The 19947-nt window shown below is 44.7% G+C and overlaps 1 protein-coding gene across 1 annotated transcript in view; it reads left to right on the forward strand.

Annotated features, from left to right (window-relative positions):
• Positions 1-19947, forward strand: part of LOC124799867 — a 637073-nt gene that overhangs the window by 154737 nt on the left and 462389 nt on the right. The window contains exon 2 of the mRNA XM_047262952.1: positions 16063-16127. The gene's annotated coding sequence lies outside the window, so the exon portion shown is untranslated. The remainder of the gene's footprint in view (positions 1-16062; positions 16128-19947) is intronic.

The raw sequence follows: 19947 nt of genomic DNA on the forward strand, positions 1-19947 counted from the left end.
CTTGGAAAGGTGAAAAACGATTTGTACCCTTCAGGTAGCATTACAGTGTCGTATTTTGAATTAGATATGTTGAAGGGAGAAAGAGATAGTGAGAGCCGGGAAAGGGTAACAAGTAAAAAGCGCCAGGAAAAAAGTTCATAAATCACTTTTAAAAAATATAGTAAGCAATTAGTTTGACTTATCTGAAATAGGTACCGAAAGCCTCAGCAGTTCTAGAGCAAAATATAAAGGGCGATCAAAAAGTTTACGTTTGAGGGCGTTGCTGCAGCGTATATGCAACGTAGCGCGATTCCGTTGCGGGTATATAAGCAACGACGTGAAGGCAAGGGATTAATGTGACATTCGTGTCTTTCCAGTGTGCACGCGGTAAATGCGGAAACGTGAATTATGGCGAAGTTATTACCAAATGCGTCCAAAGATGACCAACTTGCTATTATTCTTTTCTTGGCTGCCCAAGGACAAACACCGGAAGACATTCATCGGAGAATGTCTGCTGAAAACCACCGTTATGACATGTTGCGACAAGTGGTGCTCTTTCTTCATGATAGCGCACTTCCCCACATCACAGATGTGCGCATAAGTTGCGCCAACTCGAGTAGGATAGATCCAAGCACCCGCCGTATAATCCACATCTGTCCTCAGGCGATTTATCACGCCTTCGGTCCCTTAAAAAAGGTCTTGAAGGGTCGACGATTCCTGTCGGACGAGGATGTTGAGCAGGCAGTTACGGACTTCTTCACGCAGCAGGACACGGTGTTTAACCAAACTGGTTTCTTCAAACTTGTGCGTCGGCGGGATGATTGCTTCAATGCTCACGGCGATTTTGTCTGCCTGTCATACCGTCATAACGATTCTCGATTGTACGACCTTCGAACGGAAACTTTTTGATCACCCTTGGTATGATGCAGCAGTTGGAAGAAACTCAAGTAGAAAGAAAAGAATCTTGCTGCAAGGCAGCAGTTGTGGGAGGGATAGACCACGTGATACGGGAAAAGGTAAGTGTAGAATACCAGGTCACCAGTAATGTGAAAGATAGTGAAAAAGTTAGCCAGGTGACAGGAAATGTAGGGGCCTTGCACAAAGATTTTCATGATGAAGATCAGATGCTTATAGTAGGAGAAGCAGGAAACAGCCAGGCTAATGACTTGAATTACAGCCCTAAAGATTGTCTACATGTAACAGGAGCGACAATAGCACACAAATTAGGGTTTTCTGAGATTTTGCTGCGCATTGGCCGGTCCTGTGTAAACACAGCTATCAGCCGTGTAAACAGAGCTGAGTCCATTGTTGTTGCTGCAACAGGGGAATTTGGGTGCAAACCATGGCCTGCACTTGAACGGGAGGCGGAAAGGCAAATTAGTTCAACTCCTTACAGGAAGTGTAAGGGAGGCCACAAGCGTCATTATAAGTACTGGAGACTGAGAGACGCATATTTCTGAGGATAGAGTAAGATTATAGAGAGGCAGATACAAAACAAAAACCTGAGCAGAACAGTATCACTAAATAGATACTAATTTTCAAAAAGTAAAAGCTCTTAGTTTCAACATAAAGAGATTCAAGAACAAGGTAGATGAGCTTCTTATATGTTTGGGAGACTTGGAAAGTTCTGAAAAAATAATTGTTTTTTGCCTGTCTGAACCCCGTGTATACATTGGCACAGATAATATAATTATGGTGTTATAGGCTAAAATAATTTTCATTGGAGTCAATACTGAAAAAGGAGGAGTTGCAACATAAAAAATTGAAAACAGCTAAAAATATTGAAATAAGCAGTTATTCTGTACATCAGAAACTAGGCGCACGTATTCGTGAGTTTTATTGGAGTATTTTTGTTGTAAGACAGTGGCGTGCGGAACGAGGTAGATATCTTTCATATACACTCCTGGAAATGGAAAAAAGAACACATTGACACCGGTGTGTCAGACCCACCATACTTGCTCCGGACACTGCGAGAGGGCTGTACAAGCAATGATCACACGCACGGCACAGCGGACACACCAGGAACCGCGGTGTTGGCCGTCGAATGGCGCTAGCTGCGCAGCATTTGTGCACCGCCGCCGTCAGTGTCAGCCAGTTTGCCGTGGCATACGGAGCTCCATCGCAGTCTTTAACACTGGTAGCATGCCGCGACAGCGTGGACGTGAACCGTATGTGCAGCTGACGGACTTTGAGCGAGGGCGTATAGTGGGCATGCGGGAGGCCGGGTGGACGTACCGCCGAATTGCTCAACACGTGGGGCGTGAGGTCTCCACAGTACATCGATGTTGTCGCCAGTGGTCGGCGGAAGGTGCACGTGCCCGTCGACCTGGGACCGGACCGCAGCGACGCACGGATGCACGCCAAGACCGTAGGATCCTACGCAGTGCCGTAGGGGACCGCACCGCCACTTCCCAGCAAATTAGGGACACTGTTGCTCCTGGGGTATCGGCGAGGAACATTCGCAACCGTCTCCATGAAGCTGGGCTACGGTCCCGCACACCGTTAGGCCGTCTTCCGCTCACGCCCCAACATCGTGCAGCCCGCCTCCAGTGGTGTCGCGACAGGCGTGAATGGAGGGACGAATGGAGACGTGTCGTCTTCAGCGATGAGAGCCGCTTCTGCCTTGGTGCCAATGATGGTCGTATGCGTGTTTGGCGCCGTGCAGGTGAGCGCCACAATCAGGACTGCATACGACCGAGGCACACAGGGCCAACACCCGGCATCATGGTGTGGGGAGCGATCTCCTACACTGGCCGTACACCACTGGTGATCGTCGAGGGGACACTGAATAGTGCACGGTACATCCAAACCGTCATCGAACCCATCGTTCTACCATTCCTAGACCGGCAAGGGAACTTGCTGTTCCAACAGGACAATGCACGTCCGCATGTATCCCGTGCCACCCAACGTGCTCTAGAAGGTGTAAGTCAACTACCCTCGCCAGCAAGATCTCAGGATCTGTCCCCCATTGAGCATGTTTGGGACTGGATGAAGCGTCGTCTCACGCGGTCTGCACGTCCAGCACGAACGCTGGTCCAACTGAGGCGCCAGGTGGAAATGGCATGGCAAGCCGTTCCACAGGACTACATCCAGCATCTCTACGATCGTCTCCATGGGATAATAGCAGCCTGCATTGCTGCGAAAGGTGGATATACACTGTACTAGTGCCGACATTGTGCATGCTCTGTTGCCTGTGTCTATGTGCCTGTGGTTCTGTCAGTGTGATCATGTGATGTATCTGACCCCAGGAATGTGTCAATAAATTTTCCCCTTCCTGGGACAATGAATTCACGGTGTTCTTATTTCAATTTCCAGGAGTGTAACTGTTCATGTGTGTAGTTCACCGTGCATTATAAGGAGCTCTACGGGCTACTATGAAACGCCTTTAATCGGTTCTGCAATGATTAATGAGCAGTGTAGCCCATCCAGACATCCAGCAGTCTTGTCATGGACAAGGCGAATTGCGAGAAGTTTCTCTTGTACTCCGTCATATTATGAAATTCACGTTAACTGTCGAATGGGTAGCTGAGATGCATGCGCCGCCTCTGCAATTGGAATGCTCTGAATCGTACCTAAGTTACGTTTGCGAACACGGGTAGTCGTGCTCAGTTTTTTCGTCAAGGCACCATATATAACCTTTCTAAATTCGTCACTATAGTTTTGTTACATCCAATAATAGAGTACAGGTACATATGACGATGCGAGATTGATTTTGCTCCCTTATTTTTCCATTTGCTAATGATGAAAGGGAAGGGAAGGGAAAGGAATCATCTGCATCGGTGAAAGTCACCTACTCGTGGTTTCGCCGTCGTTCACTTCACCGTACCAGAGATGCTCGTTCCAGGCACCGAACTATAACAATGTGCCCTTTGTCAACATTTTTATGATGAAGCTGCAATGATGAGTATGACTATGGGGCCTGTAGAATCACAAGCAGCGACTAGAAGTCAGCAAGGTGGATAAGGGGGGAAGGACACAATGGAAGTATGGTGTGAGGAGGAGCGTTGTGATTGGGGTTGGAAAGTTGGGTAAATCACTGGACGCATTTCATTGTTTTGGAGTGGGAGTTGGTTAAAATGCCGGCGGGAGAGGATGGATAAGGCGTGATGGTGCATGAAGGTGTAATATGGATGCAGTGGCGCAGAAGGATACATGGATTCGTTATTCTTGGATGGGAAATTGGGTGCGGGATAAGTTTTGCGATTAATTTGTCGGATACGAAGGGGCTTTAGGAAGAGAAGAATGTGTGACAAGTGGATGAGTTGATATAGGATGTGAGATGGAGATAGTATGCGCATGCGGAAGGCGAGACGGAGTTCATGTATTTCCAGGATTTCAAGGGACTCGCAAATATAAAATTTAGGAGTGAGAGAGATCCAGGGAATGATAACGTATGTTAGGATGCTATGGCTGAGGAAGTTTTAGGTGAGAATAATGGTAGAAGGTTGTGACTCCAGCTACGGCGTGTTAGTAGTTTTAGTCGGTTCCGTGCTTTGTTTTGGAAGTTAAGGAGATATGTGTTCCGTGTTAGTTTTCTATCGAGAGTTAGTACTAAATACTTTACTGTGTTTGTCCGAGGGATGGGTCGGCTATAGATGGAGACATGAAAATCTGGTCGACGGAAACGCTGACTGTTGCGACCAAAGATGGTGACTTGGCTATTCTGTAGACTCACTTGAAGTTTCCACGTGTTACACCACTCGAGCAAGAGACTGAGGTGGCGCTGGTAGGAGGCATCGGAGATTCGAAGTGTGTGGTGGGTGGCTAGGGGGGCGTCGTCGTCAGCATGTTGCAGGAGGTCCGTCTGGGGGTGGCGGTTTGGGAATATCTGCAGTGCACAGGATTTAAAGGATGTGTGGAAACACAGGGCCTTGAGGCAGGCCTGCAGTGGGGTGAAAGATACGGCAGCAGGTGTGGTTGACTGTGACACATGTAGGACAGAGGTGAAGGAAGGATGCTATAATGCGGACATAGAATCCCCATTCGTCTCTGCCCTGCTTATGTATTTTCCTTGCCGCGTGCCGTGCGCACAGCGTCACCAGACGGCATTCGATCATGCTGAGGGCAGTGGTCAGAATGTTTTGCCTCATCAGTGTATGTGTAAAGGCACTTAAAGGCCAACTCATTAAGAGGAAAGTAACCAAACAGTTTAGGATTCGGCAGCGAACGAACGGCAATTAGCACTAGCCGTCAGGACTGTGTCGAAGGTGAAAGTGAAATAGCAACGCCATTCCCGACGCTTCCGCACTGCAGGAACTGGAAGTGAACTGTGGAAATGGTTTCGAAAAAGTATCTGAATTGTTATATTATAGAAACGGAAGAGGACGCAGACGTACATGAGATGCGAGATATGATAGTGCGAGACGAATTTGACGGAACACTGAAGTATCTAAGTCGAAACAAGGCCCCGGGAGTAGACGACATTTCGTCAAAACTACTGACAGCCTTGGGAGAGCCAGCCATGACAATACCCTCCATCTGATGTGGAAGATATACGAAAGAGGCGAAATACCGTCACACTTCAGCAAGAATATAAAATTCCAGTTCAAAGAAAGCAGGTGCTGACAAGTGCGAATTACAGTACTATCAGTATAACAAGGCATGGTTATAAAATGCTAACACGAATTCCTTACAGAGGAATGGAAAAACTGGTAGACGCCGACCTCGAGGAAGATCAGTTTGAATTCCGGAGAAATGTGGGTACAACGTGGCTACACTGGTTCTACGACTAATCTCAAAAGATAGGTTAAGGAAAGGGAAATCTACGTTTGTAGAATTAGTATATTTAGAGAAATCTTTTGACAATGTTGAGTGAAATATTTCCAGAATGAGATTTTCACTCTGCAGCGGAGTGTGCGCTATACTGGCAGAAGTAAAGCTGTGAGTATCGGGCGTGAGTCGTGCTTCGGTAGCTCAGTTGGTAGAGCACTTGCCCGCGAAAGGCAAAGGTCTCGAGTTCGAGTCTCGGTCGGGCACACAGTTTTAATCTGCCAGGAAGTTTCATATTGAGTGAAATACTCTGAAATTCTGTAAGTATCAGGGGTAAAATACAGGGATCGAAAGGCTATTTACGACTTCTACAGAAACCAGATGGCAGTTATAAGACTTCAGGGGCATGATAGGGCAACAGTGTTTGAGAAGGGAGTAAGACAGGGTGGTAGCGTATTCCAGACGATGTTCAGTATGCACATGGAGCAAGGAGTAAGTGAAACCAAACAAAAAGTTGGAGTAGGGTTTTAAGTCGAAGAAGAAGACATAAAAACTTCGAGGTTTGCTGATGACATTGTACTTCTGTCAGAGATAGCAAAGGACTTGAAAGAATAATTGAACGGAATGGACAGTGTCTGAGAAAAAGAATGATGTAAGATGAACATCAACAAAACCAAAGCAACGATAATGGAATATAGTCGAAGTAAATCGGGTGATGCTGAGGGAATTAGATTTGGAAACAACATATTTAAAACTATTAGATAAGTTTTGCTGTTTGAGAAGCAAAATAACTGATGATGCCCGAATAGACAGGATATGAAATGTAGACTGGCAATGGAAAGCAAAGGTTTCTGGAGAAGAAAAATTAGTTAACAATGGATATAGAGTTAAGTGTTACAAAGTCTTTTGTGAAGGTATTTGTCTGGAGCGTAAACATGTATGGAAGTGAAACATGGACGATAACCAGTTTAGACAAGAAGAGAAAGATGCTTTCGAAATGTGGTGCTACAGAACAATGTTGAAGATTAAATGAGTAGGTCACGTAACTGATGAGGAGATACTGAATAGAATTGGGGAGACAAGAAATTTGTGGCACAACGTGGGATAGGTTGATAGGACACATTCTGCGACATCAAGGGATCACCAATTTAATACTGGAGGGAAATATGGGGGGGGGGGGGGGGGGGATGAAAATCGTATACGGAGACCAAGAGAGGAATATCCTAAGCAGATTTAGAACGATGTAGGTTGGATTGGTTATTCGGAGATGAAGAGACTTGCACAGGGTAGGATAGCATGGAGAGGTGCATTAAACCAGTCTTCGTAGTGAAGGCCACAGCAAAAGCATCGGAATTGAATGAAACATTTGCAGGCACGCGCAGCTACTAATGCCTACGCTGCAATAAGTGCCGACCATAATAGTAAAGACAATTGGAAAAATGAATAACAAAACATTGAGATGGTGGGTGCATGTCAGGTAGTAATAGCAGCGTTTGGTGTCTTTTCTCAGGTTTTTCGGACGCCGCTCAGCTTTTTTTTTTTTTTTTTTTTTTGGTCCAGTGAGTGGGGTCGGTAGCTGGCGTCAGTGACAGCGCTTAATCGTTGCTGGCAGGACAGGGAATTACTTAAGCCGCCGTGCTGGCTTCAGTCTGACGCGGACACGCGATGCACTGCTCTCGAAACGCTCGGAGTGGTCAACAAAAAGGCCCGTTTCGGCAGCGGCGCTGCGGCCACAAATTATCGACGTGTGACACCGCAGCCGAGACGCCGGCGCGGCTTTCCCTGATCTGCAGTAATAACAGGGCCGGCGAGACACGGGGGACGCCACAGCCGCAGGCAATTACCGGCCAGTGACCGCGCAGTAGGGGTCACGGGCGCGGCAGGCAGGGGCCAGATTACACGCCGCTCATTACATGGTGCCGCCTCGGATACTCACAGCTCGGCTCAGCTCTTTAAGCTCTCCGCGAGCTGGACTCTTACCTTTCTCCTGCAACTCTCACGCTTCCAGAGTACAAGGGAAATGTTGCGCCATTTCCTGCTTTTGTACCTGGTAACCTAAAACTAACACTAAAAGTGAAACATAAGTGATTTGTTGTTGTTGGGATCTACCCAAGTTTCATCCTCATTCTGCACTTAAATTAACAACTCCCGTAAATCGATGTTCGCATTCCTAGCTGAGTGATCAGTGCGGCTGACTCCCATGCAGGGGACTCGAGTTCGACTCCTGTTATTGCCAGGGATTTTAAGTAGTGGACGCCATGATATGGGGTGTATTCAACCTCGCGAGCTACTCCACCGATTAGTAGCGGTTCCAAGGTCAAGAAACCCGACGACGGCCGGGAGAGCGGTGTGCCGACCACATGCCCTTCCAGACCGCATCAGATGACGTCATTTACAGAGGATGATACGGTGGTCGGTCGGACCCGATTGACCCGCCTACGACTGGAACATGCTAAACGGCTAACTAGTGGCACCAATCCTGTTACAGGTTGCCTATCTAGCGGCTTCCAGGGGCAACAAAAATCATTTTCACTGATTCATACGGCTATAGATCGAGCTTAAAAAAATGGTTCAAATAGCACTATGGGACTTAACATGAGGTCATCAGTCCCCTAGACTTAGAACTACTTAAACTTAACTAACTTGAGGACATCGCACACATCCATGCCCGAGGCAGGATTCGCACCTGCGACCGCAGCTGCGGCGCGGTTCCGGACTGAAGCGCCTAGAATCGCTCGGCCACAGCGGCCGGCAGATCGAGTTTAAAAATATAATATGCCATCATAATCTACTCATTAACAACTAGAATTTTATGTCAAAAATTTAACATAACAACTCCGTTATTACTGTGGGGAACTTCGTGTATGTCTTACGGCAGCGTAACTCACAGCGCGTAAATTACCCACATTGTATTTATCCATTACTTGAGAATGAGAGAACTGAGCGACTTCCAACGAACTTTACACATAATTTCAAACCTTCACGAGACATGACACCCCCCCCCTCCCCCCGCAGCATAATGATGAAAGGAGTAGTTTGTCCCTTATTACATTTTCGCTGTTCGTGCAGTAAAATGCTTTATCGGGCATTACGTTTAATTTACTACTTCTTTACTGTTAACTCTACTCGCAACACATTTTCCAGACATCGTCGACATACACCATTTAGTCTACCCTAAATAATTTTGTCGTTGTACGAAACATGTTCGGGGTATGTGACGTTTTATACATGGTTCGAATGGGTCTGAGCACTATGGGACTTAACATCTGAGGTCATCGCTCCTCTAGAACTTAGAACTACTTAAACCTAACTGACCTAAGGACCTCACACACGTCCATGCCCGAGGCAGCATTCGAACCTGCGACCGTAGCGGGCGCACGATTCCAGACTGAAGCGCCTAGAACCGCTTGACCACACCGGCCGGCTTTATACATGGGAGGTCAGTTCTTTGAAGAGTGGCGGGTTGCGTTTCACTGATACGCTGCTGACTAATAATACTGCAAAAGCGTGTAGGCGACATGCAGCGAAGGTCAAACTGGTAACAAGTGTCCTTTGTGCTTGGATATGGAAATCATAAGCATTGCAACGTAACAGCATAAGGTAGATAAAAAGTTTGCCATCTACATTCCGCAGCTAAGAAAATATTCTCATTGAGAATTCGCAATTAGATGGTTATCGTTCGTGAAAACATCGTGTTTAACCTCAAGCAACAAGGAGAAGTGTCTACAAACATACATCGGAATTAGCCGCAGGGTCGCGATTTGTAGAGACTTCGGTTTCTCGTTCCACGATATGGTGCTCGCATTCGTTCCTGTTCCACTACTGTCAAGCGAATACGGCATAGATGGTTTCAAAAGGGCCATACTGAACGTCATACATGATTTCGATTGCTTCACGCTTCTAGCTTCCGAGAGGACGTGCAGGATAGTACAGCCACGTCACCTTCTCTGAGTCAGGAAATGGGCTTGTTTGTAGCGACACGAGGTAATTATCTGCGCGGACTGTGCTCCACGACAGCCACTGTTACGACTTTCATTGGCGCGGCAGCAGAGCGATTCACACCGACAGCGGTACGCTAGACAACAACACCGGACAAAGGAGTAACACCACGACCTCTTTCTCAGACGAGTCCTGGTTCTCCGCATAGCATCGCGACGGACGTGCCCGTCTGAGGAGGTTCCGAGGAGAATAAATATTGCCAGACTACATTTCTCGTTGTCATAAGGATCCAGTATCTGGCGTGATGGTATGGGCTGCCATTGGGTACACATTTCGGCTCTCACAGCCGTGAAGTTCTACAGCAATCGTTACATTTCTAATGTGGTCAGGGTCTCTGTGACTTTATCTTTCAACAAGATAACGCAAGACCGCATGTCGCCTGTGCTGTCCTGACGTATCTCGATACAGAAGATGTTTCACTGTTGCCCTGGCAAGGATGTTCTCCAGATCTCTCACCTATTCAAAACATATGGCCATGGGTTTCCGAAAAACTGGCTTACCTCCAGTCGCCAAATGCAGCGACTGACGAACTCTGACATAGGGTAGTGTAGTGTAGAATGACGTGACGCGTTGCTGCTGCCAGAAGTGGCATTTCCCTTCAGCAAATTTCGCACCCTTTATACCTCCAGATCACCTACAAAAATGTAATCATGTATGCTTTCTGATATTCTATGTAGGCATTATAATGTTCGCTGTTTGCTATCCTTCCCGGTGTTGCAAATTAACCCCTATAAATATCAAGGCATTTTCCAAAACGTGCAATACCAAGGGGCGGGCGGGTACCTTGTGCATACTAGAAAAAAATAAAAAAACAAATTTTGTTAATTGTTGTTATAGTATATTAACAACATACCTTTTAAAGAAACGCTGATATATAAGTATGGTCGAGAATGTGAAAATACCTTTTAGCGCACTCTTACTAATAGCAATGCACTTTCAATAACGGGCACTACCGACCTCATTACCATCACAAAAAATTTAAACACTGGAAGTTTCGTTCATTGTTGTTAGCTTATACTCTCAGCAGACTTTTTAAAGAGATATTGATGTGTAAATAAGGCCCTCAGCTTCGAAATAGTAAATAGGACATTCATTGGGGAAAGTGAAATCTGCTACTGAAACTTAAATTTTTGGGTTAAGTTTAGCTTAAAAATTTAAAACACATATGGAATCTGGTAGAAGAATTCACTAGAACCAATAAAAATTTTTTTGAAGTTTTTTCAAAAGATGAGCATAAAGACTCGCCCCACTTTGTTTTGCGAGGGTTAATAAGTAGCAGTCTACTTATCTTTTTGTAGTCGTTTTGTGTAGAGTTGCTGGTCCACGGCTTCAAATGATGTCTGAGATGGTTTGAAAGCTTCAATAAGAGAAAAAATCGTTGGCGTAATGCTCGTTTACTGTTATTATTATTACCTTGTAGCACAAATGTTCAAATGTGTGTGAAATCTTATGGGCTTAACTGCTAAGGTCATCAGTCCCTAAGCTTACACACTACTTAACCTAAATTATCCTAAGGACAAACACACCCATGCCCCAGGGAGGACTCGAACCTCCGTCGGAACCAGTCTCACAGTCCATGACTGCAGCGCCTGATACCGCTCGGCTAATCACGCGCGGAACTTGTAGCACAAAAACAAAAAGATTTCTGTGCTCAATTTCAGTATTGCCATTATCATTATTACCGCCATGCTATTCCTCAGAAATGAATATACACCGTGTCATCTGAAGCTATCAGTACAAATCAGCAAGTGTCGCTCAAGTCACTGAGCTAGTAACTGTCGTAATTTACCGAAAAATTAACCATTTCAAGTTGGGGCTCCTTCTTTTATTATGGTAGCTTGTTATCGTAATACTTTAGCGTCTACGTAGCCATACGTGACAATTATAGAGAGTCTTCTGGATCAGACATTCGATGCCAATTCTCAGCATGGTTGAGAGTGGATCAAAATAGAGTTACAGGACGCTGGCAGATTACCGCTTCTGATCGCTTTCAAATCATATCTGTAATATATTGATTGAAACGGATTGACATGAGGGTAAATACTTGTATACGAAGTGTGAGAATGTTCATTCTAAAACGCGGTTGCAAGGTATCCAAATAAAGTGGCGAGTGACAGATTCTCATATACATGAAAATCCGAATTATACCGACAAAATTTCGTAGATTGCACAGGGATATTTTCTGAGTATTTTTGTATAGAGGACCCATGTCCTCTTGTCGATCGTTACAAAGTAACTGCATGTAGTTTCAATTCTTATTCCCATTTATCTTTGTATCTGTATTGCACTAAAGTATCTGCTCAACAGTGTCGTTGTCGACGCTACGACCTATGTGGGGAACAAAATTGTTGCTTTCACTCACGTTGTTGGCTGTTGGCAGCAGTAGTTTCCATTTCAGTCTTCGCCCTTAAGCTTGCATTCCGTGCCCTTGATTCAGTCTCGGGGGTGTTTTTTTCCGATAGTGTCAGTTGCACGAAGCAGTGTGGGTAGACTTACCAGTGAAGAGTTGCCCGATACGCACCTCGTGAATGGATTCACTGAACGCTATGGAAGAGCCACATAACAGCCATATTCTGGCTGTTCCAGCAGCGACGGCAAACACATCACAGCATGCTTGCATCATTAAAGAGTGCGTATGAGAAACCAGATCCTCCCGTGTTTTGAAGATCACAGGATATATCGCTGTTGTGGAGGCTGGTTGGGTTGATTTGGGGGGAAAAAACCAAACAGCGATGTCATCTTGTCTCGTTGGATTATGGAAGGATGGGGAAGGAAGTCGGCCGTGCCCTGTCAAAGGAACCATCCCGGCATTTGCCTGAAGCGATGTAGGGAAATCACGGAAAACCTAAATCAGGGTGGCAGGACGCGGGACTGAACCGTCGTCCTCCCGACTGCGAGTTGTGGAGGTATTTCAACGAGAAGAAAGGTGACTGGCGTAACAAAACGAATAAATCACAAATACATTATTAGTCTGTAACGAAGCACCGAATTTATACATACCTCAACAAAAGTTTGGAGTATCACAGAGTTTACCACAATGATTTCATATAGTACATCAATTGAGGTTTGTACAATACCTTATTGACAAAATAAACTTAATTCCTTCTGAACAGAAACACAATTTTGATTAGTTACAAAAAACCATTACAAAACAAAGCAGCCTCTCTCCTAAGTGTACATCTTGAAACAAAAACGGTGAAAATCTTTATCTCATCACGGTGATTGTCAGTCTTTAGTATTGAGTTTGTCCTCCCCGCCCACGGATGAGTTCTTCAACTCTGCGAGGCACGCTCTGGATGAGACCATCAAGTTTATCTGGCGATATGCGGTCCCATTCCTCAGTGGCAGCTTTAGTGAGAGCCTGAAGATTGTCAGGTGGATTCGGACGCTGTGCAATGGGCACCTCGAGCAGGCCCCACGTATTCTCGATTGCATTCATTTCTGGGGACTGTGCTGTACAGTGCATTCGGTTGATATTGCATCTTTGAAGATACAGAGACACTGGTAGAGTACGGTGCGGTGTTGCATCGTCATCAACTAGGATGAAGTTGTCATCGACTTCACATCTGCAGGGCCTTACAATTGTGACTGGTTTGCAGGAACCCTTAGAGGCGACGGGGACTGGTCAAAATGCCGTAGAAAAGAATTAGCGGTGTACGCAGTCCGATTATTATTGCCGTCCAGAAAATTACACTTCCATCTGCAAAAGGATGTAGTTGCTGAACGCATCGGAGTTTCCGGTGTCGTCTAACTCTTCAACAAAGCCCTAACACGTCTAGTGTTCGATCGTAGAACGATTCGGGTCTTCTTCGCAAACATGACGTTACTCCATTGTGCAGTGGTCCGGTGTTGATGTGTAGGAGTCCAGGTCCTTGGATTGCGTTCGTTCCGTTGGTTCAGTGCAAAAATTCTCATTGATATTCTAGAATGAAGACCACCGTGATGCAATCTTCTACGCACTGTTTAGTATGAGTTGCCCGGGAGAAGTCATTTCCAATATTTCCGACAATTGATGCTTGGCGCCTGTGAGCCCACAGTTGGAGGAAACGATCCTCCATTTATATTGTCATACAAGGACGATCACTGAGAGGTCTATCGTTCACATTTACCGTCTCTCTGTATTTTCTTCACACCTCATACACATCACGTTGAGTGACACGTAACCGTCCGGTAACATCTTGCTGTGTATGACCTGCTGAAAGTAAAGGCATTATCCTGACTCTATCGAAGTGTTATATGCCTCTATGTGACTTGTTACTGCAGTGCTGAACACAAACTGAATGAAACTGTTGCTGACACTGTTTACATGGTTGGGAAACGGCTACAAAGCAACCCAGTAGTGAACACCGTCCAAGTATGGGCTCTAACTGGACAACGACGAAGTGCCCAGATCAGTGAGACCACTGGTATCGTAGACTACATTTTACGATAGTATTCCAAACTTTCATTGAGCAGTGTAATGAAATACTCATAATCTCCGAAATTATGTCGGTGGTGTTCATTTTCATTCTGTATACTCATCTGTAATACAGAAACACCGCAAAATTTACAGAATATGTTAATGTGAGTCCCAGTCATTACAAATAAATAAATTCAAATTATCTAAAGGATTCGTTTCTCGTCCACTCTCTGCATTTCCGAAACCACAGTCTGTAAGATATCATTACTTGTGAGTGGCGGTCAGTAGTGAGCGCTCGTTCTCGGGAGAAAATGAGGCGCACGTACTTCTAACAGCATCACACCCGACACCCGGGACAATTTGCTCAGATTAAAGGAGCATGAGAAATTACCAGGCAGCCAACGGGAAGTGGAGTGGGAAAGCGAACGAGGATGGCCTCATATCCGAAATGGACAGTAGATGACGCCTTCCAAAGCCTGACCTGGCGGTCAGTCTGCGTGAAAGTGTTGCGGTGATGAAATTTGTATTCCGTTAGGCTTCTCTACTCAGCGACAGCAGCCGTCGTGCAGTACGGTTCTAACGAATAATGCTGACCCGCCAAAAAAACTGCTCCCTCTTGACATCGCAGCTGACTGTATGGTGAAAAATAAGGTGATCTGAAGGCAAGCCGGCCGGTGTGGCCGTGCGGTTCTAGGCGCGTCAGTCTGGAACCGCGAGACCGCTATGGTCGCAGGTTCGAATCCTGCCTCGGGCATGGATGTGTGTGATGTCCTTAGGTTAGTTAGGTTTAAGTAGTTCTAAGTTCTAGGGGACTGATGACCTCAGCTGTTAAGTCCCATAGTGCTCAGAGCCATTTGAACCATCTGAAGGCAAGAGAAAAAATGAAAATCAGTAATTGCTAAAAGCGCGATGTTCCTTTAACGAGAGTACACACGAAGAAAGGGAACCTATAGTTTTTATAATGCGAAAATATATTGCCAGAATATAACAGCAGAGGCTTTTAGGTCGTAATAGATACAAAAATAACCAAGACTGGTTTTCAGCAAAGAAATCTTTCAGCAGTCTACTGCAGTAGTTTTTGTGGAGCACGGAAAATGTGACACGGTATACATTTTCTTAATCACCGTAAGCAGTTTGAAGCAATACTCCTCAGCGAGAAACTTCCAAGGCTCTGATTGGCCTTGGTATTAGTTATGAACGTAGACAATAAAGCGCACGAACTTTAAAGGTGCTAAGAGTCTCACAACAGAGACTATTTGCTCAGTTTAACGTTGTGTAGATAAATACCTGATCGCCAAAGAGAAACAGAGAACGAAAGGAAACGAGGATGTCTCACTCTAAATAAGGAGACAGCGATGCCTTCACAGTTTTAACGTAATGTCCCGGACTGTATGCAGATGGTGCAGTTTCTAATTTTTATTATTTGAATATATGAAGGAAGAACATTTTTATACAACAAAACAAGAGCGGGCCCAGTATCGATCCCTGTGGTAGACCTGTAGTTATTATTCCTCATTCTGAAGCTGCTGTTTTGTTGTGTACATGCCGTGAGTTTATTAACGCAACACTCTGCATCCCTTTAGTTAGAGAGGATGAAAACCAGTTAACAGCAAGATCTCTAAGACCATAACATCTGAGATTCTCCAAGACGAAAATGTAAACTGCGCAATCAAATTCTTTTGACAAGCCACAGAAGATATCAGCTAGCAATATTTTGCCTTTCAAATTTTGTATACTCTGATTCGTAAGCCGGGTACTAACCAGGGAGGACTTTTGTACTGGGTAATCGCAGTCACTTGCAGCACATAAACTGGCTGACAGCACCGCTGCTTTAGGCGCGTGGTGGCGTGAGCTGGGTGTGCGCTGCCGGCGGCCGGAGGCTCGCCTGTTACGAGCGGAGCGGCCCGTTATCAAAACTGCTCAGCTTAGCTCGGCCTGTGAAGCAAAGCGCCTGACGCCCGCTGCTCGTGTTGCAGGAGCTGATGATGCACAACTGCCGCCCCGCCCGCCACTGCGAGTGAACCTGTCGCGCGCAACTCAGGTGAGTACAGGCCTCTCACACTCCTACCAGTGCACCAGATGTGACTCCTGACATTTGAAGAGAGTACTCACTCAGCTACGTAGGCAATATAATCAAAGAAAAACAACAACAAAAAACGAAAAATCGTCTTCGCGATTGTTGGCGACGCGCTGAACTTGATGTGGCCTCATTTCCACGAAGACTCATGCACTGTTGACAGAAGTCAAATTTCATTTAATTTAGCTTATACATACAGATGCAATGCAGTATCGTGCAGATATTATCAAATGAACTATGGTGTGCGTACTGTAAGACCTTCGATACACACACCATCAGATTATTTGACTTGTCGCTCTAACGAAGTAGGCGAGTGTCAGCAATATGTCTCGTGGTCTTATCGTGGCGTGTTTATCTTCTGCCGTTAGGTCAGACGATAGAAATGCCACTTGTAAGCTTAGAGTAGCAGATTGACAATGACCAACTTTAAACAGAACTTGATTAATTTTCACACACATTTATTAAAATAATAAAAATCATAGACATTACGTAACTTGATTCTGAATGCTTTTTACAATTGACAATCTGAAGTTCCTTTGGTCTTGGTACGTTAATCTTATTGTCACATATCTCTGATACTTGATACATTTCTCTTCATGGCTATGTACAGGAATATGATAATCTTATTAGGCGCAGACTGAAACTTGACTATAGACTGGTACAGACAAATGCAGACTAATGTAGACTAATGCAGACTGTCTGATCGGAGGTCTGTACACTCGTTATAATACCTCGCGCGTTCAGGTATCACTGCGCGAATGTGATCCGCGAGGAGAAAAGGTTCTACGTTAGCAGCAGTCTCATTGGCTGCGTTACGTATTAATACGCGGATCGGCGGAAGCAGAATTTGGTCCGTCTCTTAGACAGCGCCATCTCGTAGTGCGGGGACGGACGAGCGCTGCGCCTGCGCTGTTGTGCTTAGCGGCGCGCTCTAGTGGGGAAGTTGTGTACGTGCTGACTCCGCGGAACTATGTACACAACATGAACATAGATGTAGAGTGCAATAAAAAAATATTGAGACGTAATTCAGTATATCTATCTATACATATCACTAAAGTAAAATTCCCGTTGCCTTTTGTCTCTGTATGTGAAGGCTAATCTCAGGGGCTACAGCAGAAATTTCGATACGGTTTTCACTAACACGTAGACAGATTGATTCAAGAGAAACATTTTCGTAAAGAGGACGGTGAGAAACAATTCAAAAAGCTTGTAAAGGTATTGCAGGGCAGATCACGCTGGGACAGAATTGTTAAGAAAAAAATTCGATACGTTGTGTCGTTTCCGACTTGACGTTAGCCATTCAGGTCGTTGCACGCGCAGATTGAAGCACCTGGTCGCGCTAAAATGCGATAACGCATAGACATCTGTGGGTCCATGAGTTAGGCCTACCACTTGTTGAAATGCTCATTACTACTTAAAATGTGATCTTTTCTGAAGTGATAAATGTAAGGTTGGTGGGCAAATGCTAAGTTTCTTCGGTTTTAGGAAACCAAGTGAAGAGCACTTTTGGCGATACTGTCTCTAGCGGACTTGTCCCGGGTCCCAGGTTCGATTCCCGGGCACGTCGGGTATTTTCTCCGCCCGGAGACTGGGAGTTCGTGTTGTCCTCATCATTTCATCATAATTCCGGAAAGTGGCGAGATTAGATAGTGAAAAGATTGAGACTTCCTGCGGGCGCTGATAACGACGCAGTTGAGGGCCCTAACATACCGATATCATCACATAATCATCATTATCATCATCATCATCTGGCAGGCTGCTTAAATTTTTGCGCGTGACGACCCGATTAGATAACTTCAACGCTAATTAAGTCGGAAACGGTGCAACGTTTCCAATTTTTGTCTTAACAATTATTTCCCAGCACAGCCGATCCTGAAACATCCTTATACTGTTTCTGACCACCATGTATAATTTTTTATAGCTATGCCAAACTGGTCACGCAGCCGTACACACTTTGTGCTTGCTACCTTGCGGATCAGAGGGGGATTGCTAGTACAATATCACAATATAAATTAAGTATTTTGATGAGAATTGTGTCCACGGCCTCAGTGTAGTTAATATAGCTTTTAAAATATTTATTGCCACTGCAGTTCAGATCCTTCGTCACCGTCAAGCGTTGTTAGACGTTAAAGCCCCCTCTACAACATAACGTTGCGACATTTTACTACATAATTCCCAGTAGTTTCAAACCAAATACATGTTGGAATTCAAGCACCATGTTGCTACACGAGCTTTATACTTCGATGCCTATTGTGGATGTGTTTCTGCTAGCTGACTGCTGCTCCTGTGCTAGCTACAAGGCGTATGCTCACATGTTGTGTGGAATAGCGGCTGGACTTATATCACCACATGTACTTGGTTTAAGAGTGCCGACAACTTTATTCCAGCATGTCGCAACGCAACACTGTAGAATGGAATTCAACAATATTCCACAACGCCTGACGATGACGAAGGATCTAAATTGCAGTCGCAACAAATACGTTTAATGGCCATATGCGGAAAGCATCAACTCAAAAATTAAACATTATCAGGGACAACTTAGGTAAATCAAAAATCTGATTTACTAACAATACGATAAAACCAAAGAGATATGCAGTATATGTGGGATGGAATAACAGCGGCAGAAAAATTTTACGTAATTATTTAACAAGTCAGCTGCTCGTCGCATGTTGGTTAGCGTCACTGACTCTAGGTTCCCGATCGGCTCGGAGATTTTTCTTCTCTCGAGGACTGGGTGTTTGTGTTGCCCTGGTCATTTCATATCATCTTCATCGACGAAAAATTGCCGAAACGGCACCAAATAGAAAGATCTGCACCAGGTTGCCGAACAACCCCCTACCATCATTTCATTTCATTACTTTAAAATTAACTTGTAATGCAGATGATGGCACTATACACTTTTCAGATAAGACTGCAAAACTATTCATTGCATCAGTCCAAGTAATCACTCAGTTATACTACCTAATACCAGAGATGTTTGTATCTTTTAGTGTGATGGCGTTGTTTGCTCTTATTACATGGAAATAGTTACATGACCCTGTGTTGTGTGGATCCTTGCAGGAATTAATTATCAACTTACCCTCATTTAATATTATGCTAATAAACTTTTTTTTGTACAGAGTCAAGGAAAAGGAAGTACGTTTATATGAACAAAAAGCAATTTCGAGGGTGGTGATCTGAAACAACTTTTTCATCATTCTTACTGCTCGTTTTTGTAATGAGACGATACTATTTTCAAATTCGTTTTAACGTTCGCTAAGAGCGTGATCGCTTTCATTTTAAATGGTGTTGTGCAGAAAATATTGGTCGTCTATTATGCAATATAATGACGATTACTGCATGACCTCAGAAAATGCAACGAGATGGCTACAATATTTCAAGATCGAAATGGCAGAGGCTGATGAAGAAAAGCATCTGTTAAGCTGCCTAACTGAAAAAAACTGGTTCTTCTTATTGGTGGAATCGCATTCGTTTATGTCATTTGAAGCCATTAATAGAGTGCGGCTGCTTTATAATAATTGTTAGTTGAATGAATGCCGGTTTATCCTTTACCAAAAGATATCCTAAGGATACTACAGGTTAGATACAGTATAGTTTATGGATGTGAAACTAGTTTATTATAGAAACATTCGTATTACAATTCTCTTGAAAGATTATCAGGTTTAGTGATCAATTTCACGAACTGCAGTTCTCAGATGAAACCGAAAGACACGATAGCGTTTCGATGAGTTTTCGGCAACCTAATGAGTTCCTTGTACGCTTTTGTTGTCTGTATGGCCTTGTG

This window comes from Schistocerca piceifrons, chromosome 1 (assembly GCF_021461385.2).
Source record: "Schistocerca piceifrons isolate TAMUIC-IGC-003096 chromosome 1, iqSchPice1.1, whole genome shotgun sequence".
NCBI classification, from domain to species: domain Eukaryota; kingdom Metazoa; phylum Arthropoda; class Insecta; order Orthoptera; family Acrididae; genus Schistocerca; species Schistocerca piceifrons.